The sequence below is a fragment of the Podarcis tiliguerta genome (assembly GCF_965153285.1).
Source record: "Podarcis tiliguerta genome assembly, chromosome: 17".
NCBI lineage: Eukaryota > Metazoa > Chordata > Lepidosauria > Squamata > Lacertidae > Podarcis > Podarcis tiliguerta.
The window spans coordinates 27513631-27522697 of NC_139550.1; positions in this window are offsets into that span (position 1 = coordinate 27513631).

A 9067-nucleotide genomic window follows, 5' to 3' on the forward strand; every position below is an offset into this window, starting at 1 on the left:
CCTTCAGATGTCCTCTAAAAGTCTGGTGGTGGTTGTTCTCTTTGACATCTGGTGGGAGGGCGTTCCACAGGGAGGGCGCCACCACTGAGAAGGCCCTCTGCCTGGTTCCCATTTATTTTTGCACACCCAGTGAAGAAACATTTCCTGTTTCTGTGGGCCAAAGCCTGGTAATTATATAAGACTCCCTACCTCCTGGACATGGGCTTCTTCAGCACTGGGTTCGAATGATGGATATCCTATTGGTTGCTCACCGGAGTGCAGTTTAGATCCCCCCCCCAAAAAAACATCTGCCTCTGTGATATATGGAGCTCTGTAGGAGACTCTATTCAAGAGAGAACTTTGCTCCGTTCTTAGAAACTTCCCTGGTTCAGAGTCTGCATTCTGTACTTTCAAATGAGAAGATCATGAGATCACACTCAAATTGCTTTGTTACACTGTGTGTTCTTGACAGATATTCTAGTGCACAAAACATCTTTATCTGTGGAAGGATATTTTTCAGCACACTTCGGATTTTTTTTGGCACATAATTTAACACTAAATCATGTGAGTGGTATGATAATTGCTTACATTTGAACAGTATATCTCTCTAAAGAACAGCCGTTGTTAAAATGTGTGTAGAAAAGAGGGTTTGAAATTACAGTGGGACATCCCACATATTCTACAACCCTATACTCCCATATACGCCTTGATATTCAATTGAGCAGGGCTACAAGGCGTGATTAGGGATGCGGGTGGCGCTGTGGGCTAAACCACAGAGCCTAGGGCTTGCCGATCAGAAGGTCGGCGGTTCGAATCCCCATGACGGGGTGAGCTCCCATTGCTCAGTTCCTGCTCCTGCCAACCTAGCAGTTCGAAAGCATGTCAAAGTGCAAGTAGATAAATAGGTACCACTCTGGCAGGAATGTAAACGGCGTTTCCATGTGCTGCTCTGGTTTGCCAGAAGCGGCTTTGTCATGTTGGCCACATGACCAGCTGTACGCCGGCTCCCTCGGCCAATTAAGCAAGATGAGCGCCGCAACCCCAGAGTTGGTTACGTCTGGACCTAATGGTCAGTGGTCCCTTTACCTTTACCTTTTAAAAGTTGCATACACACCATACATTGAAAACACATGACTTTCCCCCAAAGAATCATGGGATCTGTAGTTTGCTAAGGGTGCTAGGGATTATAGCTGTGTGAGATGTGAACTGCAGTTCCCAGGATTCTTTGTGGAAAGCCTCCCCCCCCCCCCAATTAGCAGGACTTCTGAGTAGATACGCATAGGATGGCACTGTTGGAAGTGAGTACTACTGATGTGAAGATTTGCATGGACTCAATTTTTCAGTAAGGCTAAATTATGCAGAGTACAGTAGGAAAAGAATCTCTATATTTTTGTAAATTTTGTATATTGTATATTTGTAGGTTTATAATTTGCATGCACTTACCTAACGACACACGTCTTAAGATGCGTGCTTGTAAAAAAGTTAAACTCAAACCGTTGGGCATGCTAATCTTCCACAGAGGACGCTCTTGATTGTCTCCAGAAATATTTCTGTACAAAAGCAAATGCAAATTCTGGGACAATTCCCTGAACCTCTTTTCAGATTATCTCCTCCCCTCCAAGAAAACGATTGAAAGCTGAATTATACGTCCAGCTCCTAACCAGCATTATGACCCTAGAGAAAGAAATGGACCAGGGTATTCATATTTATACGTGAATGGTCCCCAATGAGTCAGGACTTGGCTCCTTGACTGGCTATTGTCTTGTTGATTTATTGCCCTGGGTTTTGTGCATTTACTCTCTTGAAAGATACATACCATGGGTATGTGGTGAATCTATGCGAAACATATGTTCCAAACCTTGTCCAGGGTGCAGTCATTCAAATAATCATTTTCTGTTGTACCTGCACAAGATGTTTTCTGCGAATTTGACATATCAATTTTCCAAATGAAGGGTTTGCATAGCATTTCACCCTGGTTGTCTGGCAACATGACGTAGATGGTCTAGGGCTGATTTTACTTCTTGGACGTGGAAAAAACTCTCTCCTGAAACCTTCATTTTCCAGTTTGAATCACAGTAGAACGGAGAGGTGTGACAAACATTTTCTAGGAGTCCGGTCAATGTGTCTCACTCACAATTGTGGAGCAAACCGCTGCAGTTGTTGTTGTTTCCTCCCAGATTAAAGAAGAAGAAGACTTTGGATTTGATAGCCCATTTTATCACTACCCTAAGGAGTCTCAAAGTGGCTAACAATCTCCTTTTCCCTTCCTCCCCCACCACAAACACTCTGTGAGGTGACTGGGGCTGAGAGACTTCATAGAAGTGTGACTGGCCCAAAGTCACCCAGCAGCTGCATGTGGAGGAGCGGGGACGCGAACCCGGTTCACCAGATTGTGAGTCCACCACTCTTAACCACTACACCACACGAGAAGGAGAGGGAGAGGGAGAGTTTGGATTTGTTATCCCACTTTATCACTACCCAAAGGAGTCTCAAAGGAGCTAACGTTGTCCTTTCCCTTCCTCCCCCACAACAAACACTCTGTGAGGTGAGTGGGGCTGAGAGACTTCAGAGAAGTGTGACTGGCCCAAGGTCACCCAGCAGCTGCATGTGGAGGAGCGGGGAAGCGGTGAGTGCCTCCCGCCATTTTGTCACCCCTCTCAGTGGTGACACCCGGGGCGGCCTACCCTCACCACACACCCCTTCCTCCGCCCTTGGGCTTGTCCAATGGACCAGGGCAACCTTTTATTCCAGGTCCCATAACAGCAGTCCCTCCCTTTTTCTCAGCATCGCATCACAATATATTCAGCTGAGACTTCCTATTAGATTTTGCGGTGGGTGGGTGGGAGAGCATACCCTTTCTGAAGAGAACAACTATGTATGTAAGACAGATAAAGAGATAAGGATAAAGAGATGTTTAGGGAAGCTTTTAATGTTTAATAGATTATTGTATTACCAATAAACTGAAACTGACACAGGGACAAACAAAAGAAGATGCCTTTACCCCGGTATGGCTCCCCTATATCACATACACAGCCCAACAAGACAATAACAATAATCCACCAACAGCATACAAATCAATATGGCTAGCCTGATCCAAATCACCCACCCACCCCACTCACACATGAAAACAAAGATCACCACAGCCAATCACAAACAAACAACCACACCCTAGGCCAGCCCCAACCTCTGTCACCACCAAAGAAACACAAGTGAACAGCAGAGAACCTACACAAGCAACGCTGACATCAAACCCTACATACATTAAGCAAAATAGAAACATCGCCACCCGACTGCACCCATCTCCCCCCTCCACCCCTTTTCTTCCTAATGTCTCAACAAATGAAACTGATTTGTAAAAACGTTACATGGAAAAAATACAAGAGACATTACACATACTTCACTAAAAAATAATTAAAAAAATAGATTATTGTATTTTAATATTCTGTTGGAAGCCGCCCAGAGTGGCTGGGGAAACCCAGCCAGATGGGCGGGGTATAAATAATAAATTATTATGATACATTATTATTATTAAAGGAGAAAGAAATATTATTTTTGTGGAAAAACCAGCAGCGTTCCCTGTCCTGCTGTGACTGCCTTTGTTCAGATGAGAAACAAAGGCAGTGGATGTGTGTGTGATCATTGTGTGTCGCTGTGCAGCTAACTGTGCAGACAAGGTGATGTTCTTAGACCCCAGAAGGTCTGTCCCAACGAAGCAGGATAGTCCAATGGGCGCAATCAGAGCATGAACAAAAACGGCACTTGATTTTATCAACCCATCGGAAAAATCCCCTCCCAGCACATACCTTGCTGAGGCAGCAGAAGCAACAAAACAATTGCCGCCTGCCAACGGGTGCTGCTGCTTCTCCCCTCTCCCACCTTGGTGACCCCCCCCCAGGTCCTCCGGAAACCGTTCGGATCTTTCATGTGGCTTAAAAAATTTCCAGCTCCTAATTCCGTTCTTTCCTTAAAGCATTTTGTGAGTCCACTTATTGCTCGTGAAAAAGGAAGATTAATAGCTTGAGTCAGGCATAATGCAGGAAAGCACCGTATAGGTTTCCTCGGGCGGCTCTGCCGCAGCAGCTGCCGCCCCCTCTGGCTTCAGCCTTGGGCCTCTCTGCCTGGAGGGGCTGATCCTGCTCTCTGGCTGCCGCCAAGGGCCTCCAACTGTGTGATAGTTTGGACATGTGGAGTCCTGGAGAAGGAAGATGAAGCCTTGCCAACTCCGCGCATTGAAAAGCTGTGACTCAGACCAACCCCCTACCACCACCAAATGATCCTGGGGTTTCAAACAAACCCATCCGTTTCCACAATGGCTTTCATCTGCTTTGCTCTTTTCGCAAGGTCAAGGGCTCTCAAGCTTTTGCTAATCGGAAAATGCATTGTCCCAAACAAACGATTTGCTTTGCTGTGTGTATAAGGCTGCCATGCACCATACATTTGAAGCACATTCAGAGCATATATGCTTGCATTCCAAAGTATCCTGGAAACTGTAGCTCACCCCTCACAGAGCTACCATTCACAGCACACATAACAAACTACAGTTCCCAGGATTCTCCAAAGGGCATCATGTGCTTCAAAGGTACGATGTGTTGGGGTGGACTGCCTGGCCAGAGTGGTTCATGCTCTGGTTATCTCTCGCTTAGACTACTGCAATGCGCTCTATGTGGGGCTACCTTTGAAGGTGACCTGGAAACTACAACTAATCCAGAATGCGGCTGCTAGATTAGGGACTGGGAGTGGCTGCCGAGACCACATAACACAGGTCTTGAAAGACCTACATTGACATACCAAAAGAAATGAGGACTTTATTTATGTATGCCACTACAGCAGCAAGAATGCTGATTGCACAAAATTGGAAGACTGGAAAAATACCAACTAAAGAACAATGGCAAGAGAAGTTGATGAACTATGCAGAACTGGCAAAAATGACAGAAAGACTAAGAGAAAAAGACAACAGAGACTTTGAAAAAGATTGGGAACCATTCATATTATATTTGCAGAAACAAAGAAAGACAATAGACTTGATGGCACGATTTAAATAAACATCCACATTATTAGCATCAGAAAATGTTTGAAAGATAGTAAAAAAGATGATGTATTTAATTTTATTTTTATGTTTTTAAGGTTTGATGTTATGTTATTAATAACTTTTTCTGTTGAGAGATAGCAAAGCGGGTGAAAATAGAAACAAACCAGAAACGCAAGCTGGGGAAAGTCTTGGAGGGGAGGGAGGGAGGAATATATAGTAAACGTTAAGAATTTGAGATGTATGTAATGAACGAAAATGAAAAATGAACATATTTTTTTTAAAAAAAGAAAGACCTACATTGACTCCCACTTTCAGCACAATTCAAAGTGTCAGTGCTGACTTTTAAAGCCCTAAATGGCCTCAGCCCAGTATACCTGAATGAGTGCCTCCACCTCCATCGTTCGGCGATGAGGTCCAACTCTGAGGGTCTTCTGTGGTTCCCTCCCTGCGAGAAAGCCACTTCCGACATCAGGAGGAGGTGGTGTTACGGGCTTACACCCCCAACAAATTGCGCGGTGGCTGGCTTCAGCCCCGCACGATCAGGGGAATCCTCAGGCTGCGTCAGACCCAGAGCCAGCCAATCAGCCTGGGTCATTTAAGGCCGGCACGGCCCTGGGACCTCCCCTTTCTGCCCACGCAGCTGATTCGGTTTCCCACCCACCCACCCTTTAGGTCTTCCTTCTGACCTTTCTATGGATTTCGGTTGGTCACCGCTGAGGGGCCTGGTAGGAATTTTTTCCACTTGGCGAATTGGCACCGGCCATTTGGTTTTTTCGCCTACCTCGTAGCAAATCGTCACAACATCTTTGGTTTTGACGGTTAGGCATTGGTAGGGGTGTTATTATGTAGATGTGTTGGGGGAGCGCCATCACCTCCCCCAAATATTGAAGGGTAGTCCGGTAAAGGATTCCGGGGGGCGTTGCCTCGTCCGAAGCCTATGGAGGCCAGGGTCTAAAGCACGCCCCCGAGCAGTGACCGTGGGGGGAGTTCCTAGTGATGTGCATCACAGGGCTCCCACTGCTGGTGTTAACCCTTTCCAGTATTCATGCCAACAGGCTGAATCCGGATAGTCGGATAGGACCAATGCCTAAGCCAATACCGCTCTTACCAGTAACCAATAAAGTTGTGGCCAATTTTTGCCCATTAACCTAAAATAACGGTGTCCTGTGTCTTTATTTATTCCAACTGGTGGGAGGTGGGAATCGCCACGCAAGTGAGGTTATAGGGATTGCTAGGGGGGAAACCCTGGAGAAGAGGGGACTTACCGTATTTTTTGCTCTATAAGACTCACTTTTTCCCTCCTAAAAAGTAAGGGGAAATGTGTGTGCGTCTTATGGAGCGAATGCAGGCTGCGCAGCTATCCCAGAAGCCAGAACAGCAAGAGGGATTGCTGCTTTCGCTGCGCAGCGATCCCTCTTGCTGTTCTGGCTTCTGGGATTCAGAATATTTTTTTTCTTGTTTTCCTCCTCCAAAAACTAGGTGCGTTTTGTGGTCTGGTGCGTCTTATAGAGCAAAAAATACGGTAGGTAGCTGTTGTGGTGTGGGGACCTTCAGTCTCTGCAGCTGCTTCAAGGGGGCAAGACCCACGGAAGATGAGCTGCTGTTCTCATTAGGCCTGACACTCTGGTGCAGATCCTTGAAGCCTTACTCCAATGAAGCTCTAACATGCTGTTTTGATCCTGGATTTCAGAAAAGCTACGCTTGGCAGAAAGAGAAACCAACTTCTCAACTCCTTCTTGTGTTAGGTTTCTTTCCACATTTCCAAATAGTGACCAGTTTATTTCACAAGGTGCTAAAGATAAAGGAGTCAGAAGCCGGCCCGAAGTGGGAGGAATTGGAGGCAGTGTGATGCAAAGGGCTTACATCCTTTCTCCAGTAGCAATAACCTGGATATTTCCCAATTCCAATCCTGGTCCAAATACCTGAAGATATTCTACATTCTGCAACATTTGGAAGCACTTTTCCAACATCAATCTCAATTTCTTCCACTATTTCTAATTTTTCAATAACAGGCCGGAGGGAAAGACCTGGGGTGGGGGAATTTTTTTCCTGGTTGTGTTCCAAGGTTTCACTCTTTTACTTTCAACTCTGTCCTTCCTTCTGATCAACAAGTTTATTTCATTTCAAAGTGCTCTATAGCCAGCGATCCATATCGCTTCCTGTGAGCTCCACAGAACCAGCATGTTTTTAATTCTCCCTTATGCTACGTGCGTATGGTTACTGCTGCTTATACGAGAAGTGGATTCTTCTACATCTGAAAAGCATTGCTGTCTGAACTAGAAAAGTACAGGGCCAGAAAGAGCGCTCAGAATTTAGAAGAGAGTCCCTCTGTAGGGGCATGGTTAAGTGATTAAACAATCTAAAATCACGGCTTTTATTTGCTGGAGTTATATAAACTTTTAACTAGTTAGAATATAGAATATAAAGGGACGCAGGTGGCGCTGTGGGTTAAACCACAGAGCCTAGGACTTGCCGATCAGAAGGTCGGTGGTTCAAATCCCCATGACGGGGTGAGCTCCGGTTGCTCGGTCCCTGCTCCTGCCAACCTAGCAGTTCGAAAGGACGTCAAAGTGCAAGTAGATAAATAGGTACTGCTCTGGCGGGAAGGTAAACAGCGTTTCTGTGTGCTGCTCTGGTTTGCCAGAAGCGGCTTAGTCATGCTGGCCACATGACCTGGAAGCTGTACGCCGGCTCCCTTGGCCAATAAAGTGAGATGAGCGCCGCAACCCCAGAGTCGGTCATGACTGGGCCTAATGTTCAGGGATCCCTTTACCTTTTTGTTAGAATATATAAATGCTTTTTTGCGTGTGATGGAACTCAGTGGCAGGGAGTTCCAGGACCTCTGTCTTTGCTGTTCACTTTGATCAAGAGAGGGGTACTGGCAACTCATTTTTTTTTTGCACATATTTATGTATGTAGAAGTTTTGGGTGACATCCAGTTGTGGACTTCCACTTGCACAACAGTACCACCCCTTCCTCTGTTCCCCCTTGAACTCCCACCATCCAGGGGTCTCCCAAAATCTGCTCCAGAGGGTTAGACTACTTTCCAAAGCAGATTGGGGTAGGTGAGGGGCTTCAGGGCAAAGAAGAAGGGGAAGCCTCACTGTGTGGGCAGAAATGCAATGTTGGAGTTAAGTTGCGGCTGCATGTCTAGAATCATGGTTTCCCCAAAATTTGTTATCACGAGTACCAGTCTTAAGGCACCTTTGCAATTAAATTTACCATGGTGGTCGTTGGCTGTCATTAGACCCCCACATCTCTTTCCTCACACCACAACCCTAAGCTGTGGAAGTAACCTTTGTGAACTGAAATGGCAGAGATATAAGCACGTGCTAAATTATTCTACTAAATGTAGCAGTACTTGAACATGAAATTTATTACGGTCAGAGACCAGCTTGAGAAACACAAATGGAACTACAATCCCGATAGCAAAACAAACATTTAAAACATGGAACTTAAGACTTTTTATTTTATTTTTTAAGTTAGTACAGTGGTACCGCTGGTTACGTACTTAATTTGTTCTGGAGGTCCTTTCTTAACCTGAAGACCACTTTAGCTAATGGGGCCTCCCGCTGCCGCCGCGGCGCTGGAGCACGATTTCTGTTCTCATCCTGAAGCAAAGTTCTTAACCCGAGGTAATATTTCTGGGTTAGCGGAGTCTGTAACCTGAAGCGTATGTAACCTGAAGCATATGTAACTGGAGGTACTACTGTAGTGTTGTTAACAACATCTATCTATATCAATCAATCAATCAATCATCAAATCATAGAATTGTAGAGCTGCGGGGGACCCTGAGGGTCATTTAGTCCAGCCCCCTCTGATGCAGGAACCTTATGCCCAACATGGGGCTCAAACCCACAACCTTGAGAGGAAGCGTCTTATGCTCTACCACCTGAGCTATCCCAGCTCAGACATCTACCCTTTTTAGCCCTAGGGGCTCCTGGGTCAAACCCCTTCCAGCCAAATCCAAGACTGATTGGATTGTGTCCAATACCTTTAAACGTCTAGCTCTGTTAAAAAAATATTGCCCCCGAATGAGCATTTACACTTGTTTATTTT